Raw genomic sequence first — 16,504 nt, 5'->3', positions numbered from 1 at the left:
TACAAGTAACATGGCCTGGCGTTGCAAAAAAACCAAAATAAAACAAAAACAAAAACCTGGAGAAAAACAAAATGTCTATCAATTAGGGAGGGATTAAATACATTACAGAGTGGGATATCCATACAGTAGTGCCGTGTAGCCAGTACAATAACATTGGTATTTTGTATGTTCTGATATGGAAAAACCTTAAAAACATATTATTAAGGTGAAAAAAAAAGCAGGGTCAGAACACTGTGTATACTATGTTTTTATTCTGTACATTGTTAAGAGGTTACTTACAGGTATTATGATTATATGGGTTTTTAAGAGCATACCAGATGGGGCACCTGGGTGGCTCAGTCGGTTAAGCCTTCGACTTCGCCTCAGGTCGTGATCTCACAGTTTGTGAATTCGAGTCCCACCTTGGGCTCTGCACTCAGAGCCTGGAGCCTGCTTAGGATTCTGTGTCTCCCTCTCTTTCTGCCCCTCCCCTACTAGCACTCTCTCTGTCTCTGTCTCTCTCTCTGTCTTTCAAACACAAATAAACATTAAAAAATTTTTTAAATTAACAACGACAACAAAATTCACACCAGAAACCATGACCATTAGTTGTCGTTGTTAGAAGGTTTGGATAGAAGAGTAGGGACAGGGGTTGTTTTTACTCTCTGTTTTATACCTTTTTGCCTTGTTTGAATTTTCTAAATATGTTCATGTGCTCCTGTTATAAATTTTTAAAATGTCAACAGAGGTTATCTATGTGGTTGGATTATTGTAATAAATATTATAAAAGGTGGGGAGAGCTATGTGTGAGGAAGACAAAATGGGAAGCCCAAGTTAAGCGATGTTCCAAGCTTACAAAATCATAACGATGAAATACTTTGAAGCATAATCTCTTTCTTTTCCAGATGTTTAGCATTTGAGCCATTCATGCACCCAAATGTTTATTACAGTCTTGAAATTAGAAAGGATGCCATTCCTTGCCCTCTAGTAAGAGAATAAGAGAAATACGTATAAGGGGTTGTGGGAGCACAGAACACACCCATGATGAATGTCAATATATTAAAACAAACAAACAAACCCCAGAATATCCATCTCACCGCCGTCTTCATTCCTGGCCCTCAATACACGGGAGAGGCCCCTGCTTCTATGGAGCCTTCCCTGGTATCATTCTCTTCCCAGCATAAAAACTACCGTTTTGCACGAGACCGAAATATCAATGCTTTGACCTGCCATAGCCTTCAGGAAAGCATGGCGGGGGTGGGCTGAAGTTAGAACTGGGAAGTAGAAACCGGCTCCCCTTCTATAGTGAGAATCTTCTAGAAACCTATCAGAAGAGCAGGATCCTCACAGAAACCAGTGGAGACCACCGGCAGACCTCACTGTACTCTGTTCCCGGTCAGGTGTTGAATGAGGGGATGAGGGAAGGAGACACAAAAGCACTGAAGGGTAAAGCGGCAGGAGCTGCTCGTCTTTGTTTATATGCCCAGTTCTCTCTCCTTTAGACTAGTTCCTATATGATTTATGATACAGGGGTTTGGCTATCCTTCTGCTACATTTTCCAACTTATCTTTCTTTTCAGAAGCAAAATACTTGTATCTTCCTACAAAGTAGGCATCTACTATTGCCCAGCACTATGATAGTTGCTTTCCAGAAAGCCACCCTCCAGAAGGTGACAGTACACCCACTTCACAGATAAGGACGCAGGGCTCAAAAGGGATGAATAATTCGCACACAATCATACAGCTCGTAAGTGGCTGAGTACCTAGCTGAATGCATTATCGAAGCTATAAATATTACCAAAGTTCAGCTGAACAAAGATAAATTTTCCACAAGAGTTTGGCTTCTCATATCATCCTAGATAAATAAAAGACCGGCTTCCACACAGTCAAGTAAATGTGAAAGGCAAAGAAAAGAACTCAGTTGCAGGTCCCTTCAGCTCATAGAACTTTCTGCACTGATGGAAATGTTTTACCTCTGTGTGGTCCAATCAGTAGCCATTAGCCACATGTGGCTACTGATCACTTGATAAGTCGCTAGCGTGATTAGCAAGTGAATTTTTTATTTCATCTATTTCAGTTAAATTTAAAGAGACACGGGGCTACCACATGGCACGGCACGGTTCTAGGCAAGGTCATTCAAGAAACAAAATTTATTGGTAATCGGGATCCAAAGGGGAAGAAACGGAGGGAGAAGACATGATACAAAATCCCAAAATATTTACAGCTGGGAAAAACTTTAACGAGACCATCACAGGCAACCCACTCATTCTACAGAGATAAATAAATTGTGACCCAGAGATAGTAAGCAATTTGCTAAGGTTGCGCAAGCTAGTAAGGGGCCAGATATAAATTCCACCTTTTCGTGAATGTTAAGCCTAGCTGTGATGTTAAAACAATCACACATAATTGAGTTAAACTAAGGAAAACAATAGAAGGATTTTTTTTTTTTTCGTTCTGAGTCTGTATAAAGCAAGGAACAAGTGACAGTCTCAAGCAGGCTGGCTCTCTTTGCCTCCTTCCAAATCTCTCTATGTGAGTAAGAAATAACTTCAGGTCAAATTTCCACAAGGTACGGACATTGGAAGTATAGAGCTACCCTTCTAGTTTAATGCCATAGCCTCCTGTTAGGGAAACACCAAGCACCATGGAATGGTGTTTTGATGTCCCAATTTTGTTACCAAAAAAAAAAAAATCTGATTCCAAATTATAATATTCCCTAAACTATGCCCTCCTTCCCAACTTCTACCCCCGAATGGATAAAGTCCTGTCTACCTCCCTCCCAGAGAAGCGCTTTTCTTTAATTAGGTTAATAGGTTACAGATAGGTTAATTGGGTTAAATCCTGGGCAGAGGCAAAGTGCTTCTAACTGCTGCCGCCATTGTATCACCCGGAGCTGAGCTGGAGTTTCAGTACATGAGAGTCTGCACTGTGCTCAGTGGAGGCCTATCTAAACACGATACGTGGTACTGCCTTAACACACAAGGCTCTATCATTCCCCTAAACTCTTTGGCAAAAGCATTTTGAAAAGAAGTCCTTTCTGTTTTATAAATGATTTCTTCCAGGTTTCCAGTGAAACAAGTCATTTAAAAAAAAAAAATTTTTTTTTTTTTTTTTTTTTTTTTTTTTGACAAATGAAAGGGGAAAAAAAATGCCTTTTGAAATCCAGGGCACTTGAAAGTTTCATTTTCCTGTTTTAATTTGCTTCAGCGTTTCAAGGGAATAATAATAGTTTTTTAATGCCAAAGGTGGCTTTCATCACTCAAAGCCCTCTAATTTCCTCCCATATTGCAAGTAATGTGTTAATAGTTCCAAAATGAAATATTACCTAAAACACAACTTGGTAATTTTCCTCACAGTTCAAAGTTATTTGAAAAAGAAGCATCACCTTTTACAAATATTTACTTTGCGACAACAGAAGACACTGCAAATTATCTTCTTTTTTGTGCCATCTTTGAATCTCCTGCGAGGAAAAAAGGAAATAAGTGGGAAAAAGGGAAAGGAAACGCCCCCTTCCCTTTCATGTTCTAATACCAGGTTCCACCTAAAGACCCGATTTCTATCTTTAAAATTAGATAATGCTCCTATATACGTATAATATATATAGAGAGAGAAAGAAGTGAGAGAAAAGCTTGGTATTCGTGGTCTCATTATAGAATACACACACCAAAGAAAGGATGTGCATAGAGGCCATAGAGAATTTAAAAGATTTATTTATGATGTATTACTGTAATTTTTAATTTAGACATGCAAATTTTTTAATTTGCACCGACTGCTTTGCCTTAATGGTTTTGATTAATACTTGGAGGTAGTGTTTGTGAAAGAGATTTATACTGTGATTCATCTGCAAAATAATCAAATCATTACCAGCTAATGACAAAGCTGTGAAAAATGATATAGATATTGTGTAACTTCCAGCTATGGCTGAACACGTGGAGGTACCCAATCCTTCCAGCAAATGTGGACTTGTGTTAATAACTGCTGGGAAGTTCGCTCTAGGTCCACTCTAATTTGGCAACAAAAAACATTGATCTTAATAAAGCTGTCTGATAAAAGGAGCAGTGATTAACATCCCGAACCCTCTATTCTGCTACTCATGCCAAGGTCCCCTTTTTTTTTTTTTCCAGGAATGAAATTCCACTGCACTTCCTGCTTATCGCTCCATCGCACCTCAGCCCTCCGTGGGTTTCCAGATAAGGCTGCAGACAGCCTAAGAAGGGGGGCCGGGGGACCGGAGGGAATAGGGCTGGTGGCTGCAGGTGGCAGTGGCTGAGGGAGTAAAGTACAGCACGGTGACTTCCCAGAGTCTGAATCCATTTCGAAGCCAACACCCATTCCTTCCAGAACTCAGAGGTACCTCCTCGCCTAGTGGGCCCTTCCTGCCTGGATTCAGGCATTCAGGACCCAATGACTCTTACTCTGCTGCTAATCCTGACAGAGTCAGCAAAGGTGAAGGAGAAAGCTCCAGAGCATGCCCGGAGTCAGCAGAAGGAACTCTCAAATAGTATCAGGAAACAGAAGAGGGCAGGAAGCAGAAACCCACAGATAATCCCCAAATCTCATTTCAGCCGCTTCTTGTGACAAACTTCTCCACCACATCTCACCCAAGCGGCTAACCGAATGGGCAGATTTGGATTTTACCTCCTCTCTGGCTGCCCCCTCCCACCATATAATAAAAATGAACAATTCTTACAGTCTTAACTGTGGGCCAGACACGATGCTAAGGCCCTCCGCACCCCTTCTTTCATTTAGCCTCCCCACAAACCTATGAAGTAGGTAGCAGTAGCAGTATTCCCATTTCACAGATGAGCACGACTCCCAAAGTTTAGTAACAGAGAACGGGCATGTGATGGAGGCAAGACCTACTTCTGGTTCATTCTACCACCACAACCCCACCCATCAGTACCACGTCCTTATTTGTCTGAAATTTTACTGACCGGTGAAAATGCCCAAAAGGAGGGCAGTCAGAAGAGAGAGAGGAGGAAGTGGAGACAGCAAGTTAAAAAAGACAGAAAGAAAGGAAGAAAGAAAGAAAGAAAGAGAAGAAAGAAAGAAAAAGAAAGAAAGAAAGAAAGAAAGAAAGAAAGAAAGAAAGAAAGAAAGAAAGAAAGAAAGAAAGAAAGAAGAGAAAAGCTCGGATCAGACACAGTTCACACTGAAGCGATCATGTTTTAACTCATGATCAAGACATTCAGTTCCTTTTTTTATTTCAGTCCTCACAAAGGAAAAGCCCAGTGAGTTGATAATCATTAATATTTCATTGAAAACCAATCCATATTTTCTGTGACGGTGACATAGACATTCCACTTTATCAGGAAGCCATTTTACAAAATTAGAAAAAGCAAGGCACCATTCTGGAAAGCACAAGCCGAGACTACTTATCATGATTATTTATTACTTATTGGGTGCCAACTGGGTCCCCACCGCGGAGAGGGAGTTACAAAAGCATCGTGCAGAGGCAGACGGTCCCTGTTCACTGGGCTCACAATCCAATCCCGACTGCATGGCTACGAGGGACCCTGCGTCTTTAATTACTGGTAACTGTGACCGCTGCGGAACCACAAAAGGAAGATCAGAACTTTCTATCACTTTTGTAGACGTGAAGACAAATGAGAAGAGAAGCAATAAGTGTAATTAATTTCAACCAGAGCTGGAAGAGGAAAACTTTCAGCTGTGTTACCATACACGGCATTTATCAGGAGAGCTTCTCTCTCCGCAAGCCAGTCAGTCCCAGTGAGTCACAGATAGGGAATCGGCTGCCATTTCAAACAGAACCAGGAGAAGAAAATAAATGAAACATGGTGGCATTCTCTGGGTTCACAGTATCTACGAGAGAAATAAGCATGTGATTTAACTGCACAGGGGGGCCCAGGAAAAGCAGGAAGAGGTAAGACAGTAAGTTCAAAGTAAGGTTAAAATTCGAGCCCTTCCGAGTGAGCCAACAGAATGAGCCTTTGGACGGATGGGCATCGCATGCGATTCAACCCAAGATATCGTACAAGTAATGAGGCTGAAGTGCTGAAGAAGAGGGAAATACACTCTCAGAGGTAAACTTACATGCAAGTCATTGGGACTTAGCTGAATAATTCCCTCTAATGCTTAGACAAATAATGCTGCTAAATTCTTGGGAATCGAACCATGTCTCCACCCCTCAGCTTTCAGGAGCTTCTGAAGATGGGACTGAGCTAGCTGTGGGGAAAATTAAATCCAAAATATATTCATCATGATGGTTTCAAAGAAAGGACATGCTCTCTGTCCATCGATAATGTAAAAAAAAAAAAAAAAAAAAGGAATTAAACTTGATTCTGTTTTCCAAAACTGAAAAGGCAACCTCAGATATTTTTGAGGAAGAGACCAGAACATTCAGGCTTTATTAGCTTGGCTTTGCTGCAACTGATCACAAATATTCTGGAATTCAATCTTTATCCAGGAGCCCCAGCCTCCCTCCTCCAACGCTATCAACAGTTAACAACTGTGGTCATTGCAAAGCATATCAGCTGGTTTTTCTGTGTGTGTGTGTGTGTGTGTGTGTGTGTGTGTGTTTTCAAACTGCAGTTATTTATTTTTGAAAGAGAAAGAGAATGTGCATGCCTGAAGAAGCAGGGGAGTGGCAGAGAGAGAGGGAGAGTGAGAATCCCAAACAGGCTCCTCGCAGAGGAGCACAGCCCATCGTGGGGCAGGATCCCACAGACCACAGACCGTGAGCTCACGACCGGAGCCAAAATCAGGAGTCAGTCGCTTAACCGACTGAGCCATCCAGGCACCCCTCACATCAGCTGTTTTTTATGCCGTCTGTTTTCCATGCCTGCCAACATGTAATAGAACCTTCTCAGAGCGTGGAGATGACTTCTACATCTAGTGCCACTAGCGCCACTGAGGAAATGAGCTTTTAATTTGATTCAATTTTAATTAATTTAAACATAAAGAGCCACGTGTGCCTATTCACTGTCCTCCTGGGCAGTGCAGGTCTACAGAGAGCAGTGCCAGTTTTCCTGAAACTGTATTAGCGCAGATAGAACAGGTTACATTGCACGTGGCACAAGATGCTCTTCCCCAGACTCCCTTGCAGCTAGGGGTGGCCGTGTGACATAAGTCTGGCCAATCTGAGAAGAGCTGAGGGTTACTGGACAAGCAATTTCCTTTCCCACATGGGACAATTTCCTATTTGCCTCTTTTGCTTTTCTTCTGCCTGGCGTGTGTCCATGACGCCCGCACACATAGCAGCCATCTTAAATGTGATCGCCATACACTGAGGTTGGCCCCTCCGGAAGCTGGGGAGGGGCTGGGACTTTGAAAACTTCCTCAGTGATCGCCTGAGTCCTGCCCCCCCCCCCAACCTGTGGATGTCTGTGGCATGGGACAGAAAGCCCTTTCTCATTTAAACTTCTCTGTGCTTGGAGCCAAACCCACTAATCCTAATAGATAAAACTAGGTCCCATTATAAAGGTTTGCCCCATAATGAGTATCTCGGTGTCTACAGACGGGTATAAAGTCCGGTTATAATGGCAGTGCTTCTCCATTGCCCTAACCATCCTGACCCTTCTGCTTTGGGCAAGCCCGGGGCAGTATTGTGAGTAGTGAGTAGTGAGTAGTTCTTATCAAATTGCCCTCCCCCCATCCTTTGCTTCCATTCTCTGTGCCCTGTTTCCTTGCGTTCCTGGCCTTGTCTCATTCTTGGTTTCTTTGTCTCTTCCCTCAGCGGTCTTCTGCTATCATCCATGATTTTTGTGATACTTCCTTCAAATCGGGGAGTAGAGGGAGGTTAAGCTTTGTCACAGGCCACAAGGATTTTAGTCACAAGGACTAAAGGGAGAGAAGGTCATTGAACATTATAAAGGTATTTCCTTCCATTGAAATATCTTTGGTAATAATTTTCCATTATGTGCCTGGAAAGAGGTTTGCTTGGTCTCACTTGGGATGTCTTGTTCACTCTTCTATTTTCTTCCCAATGACTCTTTTTTTTAATATAATGTTTATTTATTTATTTATTTTTGAGATGGGCGGGGGGGGGGGGCAGAGAGAGAGGGAAAATCCCAAGCAGGCTCTGAAGTGCCAATGCAAAGCCTGATGAGGGGCTTGAACCCGCGGACCATGAGATCATGAGTTGAACTGAAATCAAGAGTAAGACGCTTAACCAACTGAGCCACCCAGGGGCCCCTCCAGGGACTCTTCACTGGGTGTATAGCATGCCCTAAGCCTCTGCTTGGCCCTTACGTGTATGCTGTTTCTTTTAAGCCTCAGAACACCCCCCAGGAAAGGAACCTTGAGGAGACACTTGGGGACTAGGGTGGCCTTTTGAGAGTTTTTCAAATCCACACACTGTAGCTATACATAGCCATTCACTAAGGTTGCTGAAAATGCCTCTGGTGTGTATGTCAATGGCATCTCTTATTCCCATTTTACAGATGAGGAAAATGAAGCTCAGAGAACAGAAGGACTTTGTCATACATAATACATAGCAGTGCCAGGCCTGCTGGTTGTAAGTCAGAGCTTTTTCTGCCAGAAAAAAATAGGAGGCTTGGGGTTTATTCTCCCATGTGAAGCTCTCCAGTGCCAGCCACTGGAGGCAAACAATCCGCCTCCTTCCTCAAAGGAGCTCTGACGGAGGGGAAAGCGAGAAGGGGAGAAACTAGGGAGAGGCCCCTAATGATGAGAGAAGTTCTCTGCCCTGCCAGGATGCCGGGCAGAAAGACACTTAACCTCTGCATCTCCCAGGAAGCCAAGGTGTTAATAAGCTTCCTAACCTCAGAGGGAAGTTCTGAGGATTCATTCTTGTTTAAGACCACTTTGTGATCCAACGATGAAAGATTCTCTTGGTTCTTGGGTGTCCCTAGTTCCTCCTCCCACCGACGTGACTCATGAAAAGTAGACGGGTGGAGGGAAAAGTAGAGACAGGCAGCCGAGAGCAAGTTGAAAACAGAATAAGACGGGACAAAGCGGGCAGGGCGAGTGGTTCCAGAATTCAACAATGGCCAGGAACCACTGGAAGATGTTCAACTAACTGCCCCTTCTCCCTGGACACTCAATATGCAGCAGGGGTGTCCCTCACCCTCATACCATCCCATCCAAGAGAAAAACCGAGCGCTAACTTTTGAGAAGTGCTCTTCGGGGATCAAGTTAATGTAAAACCCTGCCTCTGCGTTGTCCAGTCCTCTGCTCCTTCATGCATCCTCCTCCAGGAAGAGGAAGAAAAATAGGTCATTCACTCCTTGGATATTTGGGCTGAGATGTGTCCCCAAGACTGAAATACTTTTTTACAAAAGTCTTCAGAAATTTGCAAGCTTTTCTACATTTTCCCCTCCTTCTTAAAAAAATTTACCACGGAGTCCTATTTCCCTCTTTCCGCTTTTTCTAAGTTAAAAGGATGAGTGTGAAAACACAAGGGCAAACCCTTTCCAGAGTCACCTCAGCATTAAAGCAGCCCCAAATCGCTTCTAATGAAGGATTTCAATGACGGATCTGGAAAGAGAGGAACTGAAGGATAAAGGTAACTGCTCACTAAATTTGTAGAAAATTCAGCCTGTTGTAAGTACACCAGTTACACCTCTGTCCTCAACAGAGAATTGTTGCCCAGCAGTTGTAGACTATGAAACAAATACCTACCCTCCCAGGTACTGATGAAGTGTATGGATGGAGGAGAGAAATCACCTCTTCCCTCTGCCCACAATATAACAAATGTCATCTCCAGACACTGAAGAACACAGGGTTCATTTTTACTATAATATTTCAATCCATTTGAGCAAGATGAACTCACAATGAATCAGGCAACAAACACTGACCAAAGATCCTCTATATGTTGGCATACATGAGATGATCAGTAAACACTCATGACCTAAGAAGCTGAGAAGCTGAAAGATACATCTTGTTCTTAGGATCAAGATGTACGTGGCCAATTCGTGGGGAGAACGCAATTAATGCAGAGGCTAAAGCTTTAAGGAGGAAAGAACAGCAAGTTCAAAGCAGAGGCACTTTTCTCATTTGGGTAAGGACAGTGCACCCCAGGCGTCCCTAAGGAACACCGTGTACTGTTGTTCAGTCGGTGCACTGAATCAAAGGACTAGTCAAGCATGGGTGGGTGACAGAATTTGGCCCTTTCTACGTGCCAAGCGGAGAGCCAGCGAGGCACATCTGCCCAGATGTGATGCCTTTTGCTAATTTCCACAGACAGAATGGATTTTGGTGTGGTCCTATTTGCCTAGCTAAAAAAAAAAAAAAAAAAAGTCCCTTCTTCAGGTTTGCTTTTCATTTATAGTCGTGATGATCGCGTGCGGCCCAGAGGACAAAGAATCACCACAATACAGTTCTCAATTGGTGGATTAACTGAAACGTCGTATTCTTGATTTCTGAGCACTGAACTATGCGGAGATGTTACCGGCGTCTATTTAACAGAACTGCCAAAAAACCTTTAATTTTTTCATATAAAACACACCCAGAACACTGAACGAATTTCATCAAAACGCTTAAGTGCCAGAAATGATTCCAATCTAAGAAAACATCAAGGCCTCGCGCTGTCTGTATCGCACATGGCGACAGGCCTCCGTTAACGACACGGCTGGAACCCGGGTCTTAATTCTTTGGCGCGAAATCACCGGTTGACGTTCTGCCGGGAAACCTTCGGGAAGGGTCTCTGTAAATAAAGCAACCAGCTTCTTAGCAGAAAGTTGGCCGAGAGCGTGTGTTTCCTTCAGGGTCTGGGAGGAATATTCGCTGATCGAATGCTGAGGCAGGCCTGCACAATCAGCTGTTGTAACAGAATCTGTTGGTGTCGGCGGCGTGCTGAGTGACAGCAGTGTGTAATCAGAGAGGCGCACAGATACACATCAGACGGCAAGAGCGCAGAAATAAGCAGCGGAACGGGAGTATTTTGGAACCTAAATGGACCTTGGCACAAAACACTCTGAGACTGCCATTTTGCAGAGCCTGATGATTTTTGCTGGTTGCGTCTGGAATCTAGAAAGGCAAGAGTGAGGAAGACGGGAGGAGAGAGGTTTCTTTTCATGGAGCACATCCTAGGCCCCAGGCGCCGAGGGCTTTGCATATGTCCTGGGATCTAATCCTTAAGGGTCACAATATGATGTTAAGGTGTATGATCTCTACTCACAGACGAGAAAAGCAAATCTTCAGAGACCCAATAACCCGCCCAAGGCCACGCAGCGCATCAGTGACAAGGCCAGACCTGAAATCCAGGTCTTCCAGTCCCTAAAGCCCACACCGTCCCACCTGCCTTGTTGCCACGCCGTGGTGTAAATCAGGGGGTGACACTTCCTTCCATCCCAATCCTGGGAGCCCTCTTCCGCTGGTGGCTTCTGAGTAGTCAAGAGGAGCTGGCTTTTAGCAAGTGCCCTTTCACTTTGTCTGCTTGGATGCTCAAGAAGGAGAATCTAGCTTATTCAAAAAGTAACCCCCCATGGAAAGCTAGGTTGGGCTCGATTGGACTACGGTCGGACAGCTCATTTTTCTAATCAGGTTTTGTGGACAGTAGGGCCGGGATAATGGGACATGACGTTCAAGAGCATGCATGACCAGCCTCCCAGGTATCTTCCCTGGGGAGGCATCTCCGAAAACACGTTCATCAGTCATGAAAGTCAGGTTCCCCTCTGAGCAAGGGAGCAGATTTACAAGAAAGCAAGTGATGTTCTCTGAGGGGAGTAAACCCACTTTATGTAAACCTGAAAGATCAGTTACAGTTCCCAGAATTCACCCCCAGAGTGTGCCCCTGAAGTCACTGAGTGAGGGACTGTGAGAAACAGTGTGAATGGACTCAGAACAAAACAAGACTCACCTGATGACAAGTTTCATTATGAACCTTGGGTTTTTTAGAGCCAGTGACATCACACTGCTTTGAAACGTTGGGAAGGGAAGGGGGGCTGCTTTCTACGCTCGACACACACGTGAACTTCGCGTGTCTTACAGGACTTCCCACTGACATCACACAGAACTTTGTCTCCACTCGGGCTTCATGAGCTTTATAGGCCACCCTGGCCTTTCTCCTCTTTCAGAGGTGGTTAGCAACCAAGGGTGGATTTTTGTTATTTTCAAAAGCAGCGTCAGATGCCACGTGCAATGAATGTCAGCAGCTGGAAGCTCCAAGACCCGTCCCGGGCTCTACCTAAATATACCATTTGGATTTGGGGTCCATAAGAGCATGTACCCCAAGGTATGGTCCACCATGAGCAGAATGGGCCTCAAATAGGACCTTGCAAAAAATACAGGATCCCCAGGGGCGCCTGGGTGGCACAGTCAGTTAAGCGTCCGACTCTTGATCTCAGCTCCGGTCATGATCTCACAGTTCATGAGTTCAAGTCCCACATGGGGCTCTGCGCCGATGGTGTGGAGCCTGCTTGGGATTCCCTCTCTCCCTCTGTCTCTGACCCTCCCCAGCTTGTGCTTGCTCTCTCTCTCTCTCTCAAAATAAATAAATAAACTTAAAAAAATTTTTTTAAAAGAGAGAACCCGCAGTCCTGTTGGATTACAATCTGCATTTTTTTTTATATGAGCCCCAGATGATTTGTACTGATCTGTGTGTTACAGTTGGAAAAGTGCCAAAATAGACCTGTGGTCCTCCAAACGTCTCTCTAGCGGCCAGCATCACCGGCATCACCAGCCACTTGTGATCAACGCAGAGTCTCAGTCTACTGCATCCAAATTTCCATCTTAATGAAATTCCCCAGGTGATCTGCACCCACACGGAAGCTGGGAAAGCAATGTTTCAGAGCCAGACAGACCTGGGCTTTCGTCTGGGCTCCACCACTTTCTACGTGTATGATTTTCGACCAAGTACATAACTCTTGGATTTTCAGTTTCTTTGACAGGGGGATAACACAAACAGATCCTTTTTTCAGGAAATTCAAAGGGATTAAATTAGGTCATGTAGGTAAAGCTCTTAGCACGAGGTTAATGCACATTAAGCACTGGGTAAATAGTTGTTTTTAGCTTTCGCTTTTTGCTCTTTTCCCTCTTGTCTGTCATTCCCTGCCCTAGAGAGATTTCCATGAGGCCTTCCTGGGTCCCTTCCAGCGTTAACATGCCCTGATTTGACAATTAGTTCATTTTTCTTAAACCAGCCGAGTTGCCACTAACCCAAACCCTATAACTATAATAGAAGCAAAACTGGATTAAGAATTAGTTCCTCGTCTGTGTCCAACTTTCTCAGCTGGCTGAGTCTGGTTTTGTCTCCAATGCGAAATGGAAAGCCGAAGGGGGACAGAGCCCACAGCATGTCTGCTAAGCACTTTCCGTGTAAAAAGTTCAGACGCTAACACCAGAGGAAACAAGCAGTCAAGGTCTACTCTTGTGGAGTTTGCTTATTCAACCAGGGAGATTGACAAATAAATATACGGGTGCCATTGAAATTGTAATACATGTTGTGAATGAGGGCCAGACAAGCAAGAATACAAGTCGATGGTGCAGGTGGAGTTAGGAGGGTGAAGCTGAAGTGTTGGCCTTTGAGAGAGGTGACAGGCAAGTTGAGACTTGCAAAGGAAGCATGAGAATCGATCAGGACAAAGAGAACCCCAGGCATAAGCAAGTGCAAGTGCAATGGGCCTGAGGCAGAAAGTGGTTTGAGAAGTTAAAAAGCCAGAGAGAAGGTGGACAGGACCGGACCCCAGTCAGCAAAGCCGCTGGTTCCTAGATAGCAGGGACAGGTGGGCGGAGCCAGATCTGGGCTTCCCAGCCATTGGTGGTTCTATCAGGGAAGGCGAGGGAAGATACCACTGTAGGGAGCTCATGAACATAAGCGGGTCAAGCAAATCTCACTACTGACTGCATCCCTGGATGAGCTCCTAGAAGGAACTCAGTAATACTTGCGATTAAGCACAAATGAATAAATGGATGAGACATGCGATTCAAAGGCACGGATGACCCAACAGGGGCAAAAGTTATAACCCAAGAAAAGTATTTTGCAAAAGAAAGCTGGGTATCACTCCTCCGAATGCCCCCTTCCCTTCCGAATTTAAATTTTTTCTTGTTCTGCTGGATTCTCTTATCTACATACCAATTTGTTGTAATGTCCCATGTCTTCAAAAATAACCTTGCAGGACATCCCCATTCTATTCCTGTCACTGGCCCATTTTTCTAGTACCCTTTACAACAAAGCAGTGAGTCGTTGGTCCTTGCACTGCCCACTTCCTTTCTTCTCATTTTATGCCTTAAAACACTTAGTATTGATACACTAAAGAATACATAGGGGCTCCTGGGTGGCTTGGTCGGTTGAGTATCCCTCTCTTGATTTTGGCTCAGGTCATGATCCCAGGATCAGTGGATTGAGCCCAGGTTGGGCTCTGTGCCGAGAATGGAGCTTGCTTGAGATTCTCTCTCTCTCTCTTTCTCTGTCCCTCTCCCATGCTCGCTCTCTCTCTCTCTCTCTCTCTGTCTGAAAGAAAAGAAGAATACATATAATGTATATGTAGATCATAAAGCTTACAGATGAAAGTGGACACCACATGAGTATCCCGCCCAACTCATCTGTTAGAACTTACCAATTCCACTGAAGCAATTCGGATACTCTTTTTCATTCCTCCCCTGCCCCCATGAAGCCAGTCAGTAATAAACCTGAATTTTGTATTTATCATTCCTTTTTTTTTTTTGAAACAGTTTTGTCACAAATGCTTGTATCTCCAAACAGCATGTATTTACCTTTACCTGACTTTTTGTGCTTTATGAAAATGGAAAATCACTCATAAAAAATCAACTCCAAATGGGACTTTCCAATGGCAAACTATCCAAACTTCTGGAAGGAAAGGCAGAACAATATCTTTATGACTTCCAATTGGGAGACAACATTTTAAATAAGACATAAAATGCGCTAAGAATTTTATTTATTTATTTTAATGTTATTTATTTATTTATTTATTTATTTATTTATTTATTTATATTTTGAGAGAGAGAGAGAGAGAGAGAGAGAGAGAGCAAGCCGGGAGGGACAGAGAGAGGAGAGAGAAACTCCAAGCAGGCTCCATGCTTTCAGTGCAGAGCCTGATGTGGGGCTCAATCTCATGAACCGTGAGATCATGACTTGAGCCAAAACCCAGAGTAGACACTAACCTGACTGACCCATCTAGGCACCCCTAAAATGCACTAGTAACTTTTTTAAAAGACTCCCTCTATACACGTAAACCAACCCCCTCCCACTCTTTTCCAGATGTCACACTGCCAAGCAATTGAACCATCAGCGACTCTTCCTTTTAAGTTAAACATAACCCTGATGGAGTTCCTTTAAAACACAAGTATCCTCCAGATATTACTAAGGTATCAAGCCTCTTCTGTACATTGGGTTTCCCAGGACATTAGCTCTAAGACAAAAATTCATGTGCAGGAATCTTATTAAGGAGGGCTGTTGGGGTTGACAGCTGTCAGGGAAGGGAAGGAGGCAGGTTTGGGACAGGGAGAAGCTGAGCTGTGATGCAGTCCAACAAAGGCCCCAGCCAATGCCACAGGGTTCTGAGGCTGGGATGGCCTTTAGAATTATAAATTATGGCATCTTGGCCTTTAATGCCTTGTCCACCAGTCACTGCAAGCAGCTGACCGTGGGCAAGATGGCTTCCGTCGGTCAAAGTAATTCGTTTAGGGGGCTGACATTTAGGAGACGTTTGCTGACAATACTTCCAGCAGCTGGGGTATATGTTCTCATTCCTGAAGGGAAATCTGGATGGCATATCAGAGCATCCACCAAAGTCCATCACACTCTAGACTGAATACAATGTCTTCTTGGGGCTGGGGCAACCTGGTGGCAAAAGAACATTAGATATGGGTGTGCTGAAAAGGAAATGAGAGGAAGGAAATCAGCACCTAAAGCAACTTGGTTGAAGAGAGCTGGGGAGGGAACATTTGCTGGGTCATGGGCATTAAGTAAGGGCTACACAACACCAGATTCCTTTACAGCTTCACAGTGTTTTCCAGAATCCACCTTGGTCCTTGCTTCTAATTAGTAATGAGTAACCCAACTAGCAGACCAATGACATTCTTAGAGAACCAGTCCCACAGGAGAAGCTATGCACCCCTCATGCGTCTACCCACACACAAAGAAAGTCCACTTTGATATACTTACTTAGAATTTTGCAATCAGACAATCTAGAAAGGAACTATTTTCATTTCAGGATGAATAAAAGTGTTGAATCATTTTGAAAAATAAAATTTGATACTTTGAATTGCCATGTGGGAGAATGACACTGAGCCGGGGGAGTAACCTAAACTTTCTAGGACTTTGGCTCCTTAATCTCTTTGTTAGAGCCCTACCTCAACTGGAAACCCTGAGCTTCGTGTAGTAGGTAGCAAGAGCAGGCTTCCGGTAGGCCATGATAGAAGCCAGAGCCATCGGAACAAAGAACACTGCACCTTCCCAGAGCTCTGCTTTGCAACTTTTCAGAAGGTGAGAAGATTTTCAGCAATATTTTAAAAATTGACCAAAGAGAGATAAAGCCATTAAGAAATAACCAGTCCTCGGGGAACCTGGGTGGCTCAGTCAGTTAAGCGTCCAGTCATTGTCTCGTAGTTCATGGGTTCAAGCCTTGTGTTGGGCTCTGTGCTGA

The sequence above is a fragment of the Prionailurus bengalensis genome, chromosome C2 (assembly GCF_016509475.1).
Source record: "Prionailurus bengalensis isolate Pbe53 chromosome C2, Fcat_Pben_1.1_paternal_pri, whole genome shotgun sequence".
NCBI classification, from domain to species: Eukaryota; Metazoa; Chordata; class Mammalia; order Carnivora; family Felidae; genus Prionailurus; species Prionailurus bengalensis.
Note: the sequence above shows the minus strand (reverse complement) of the source record.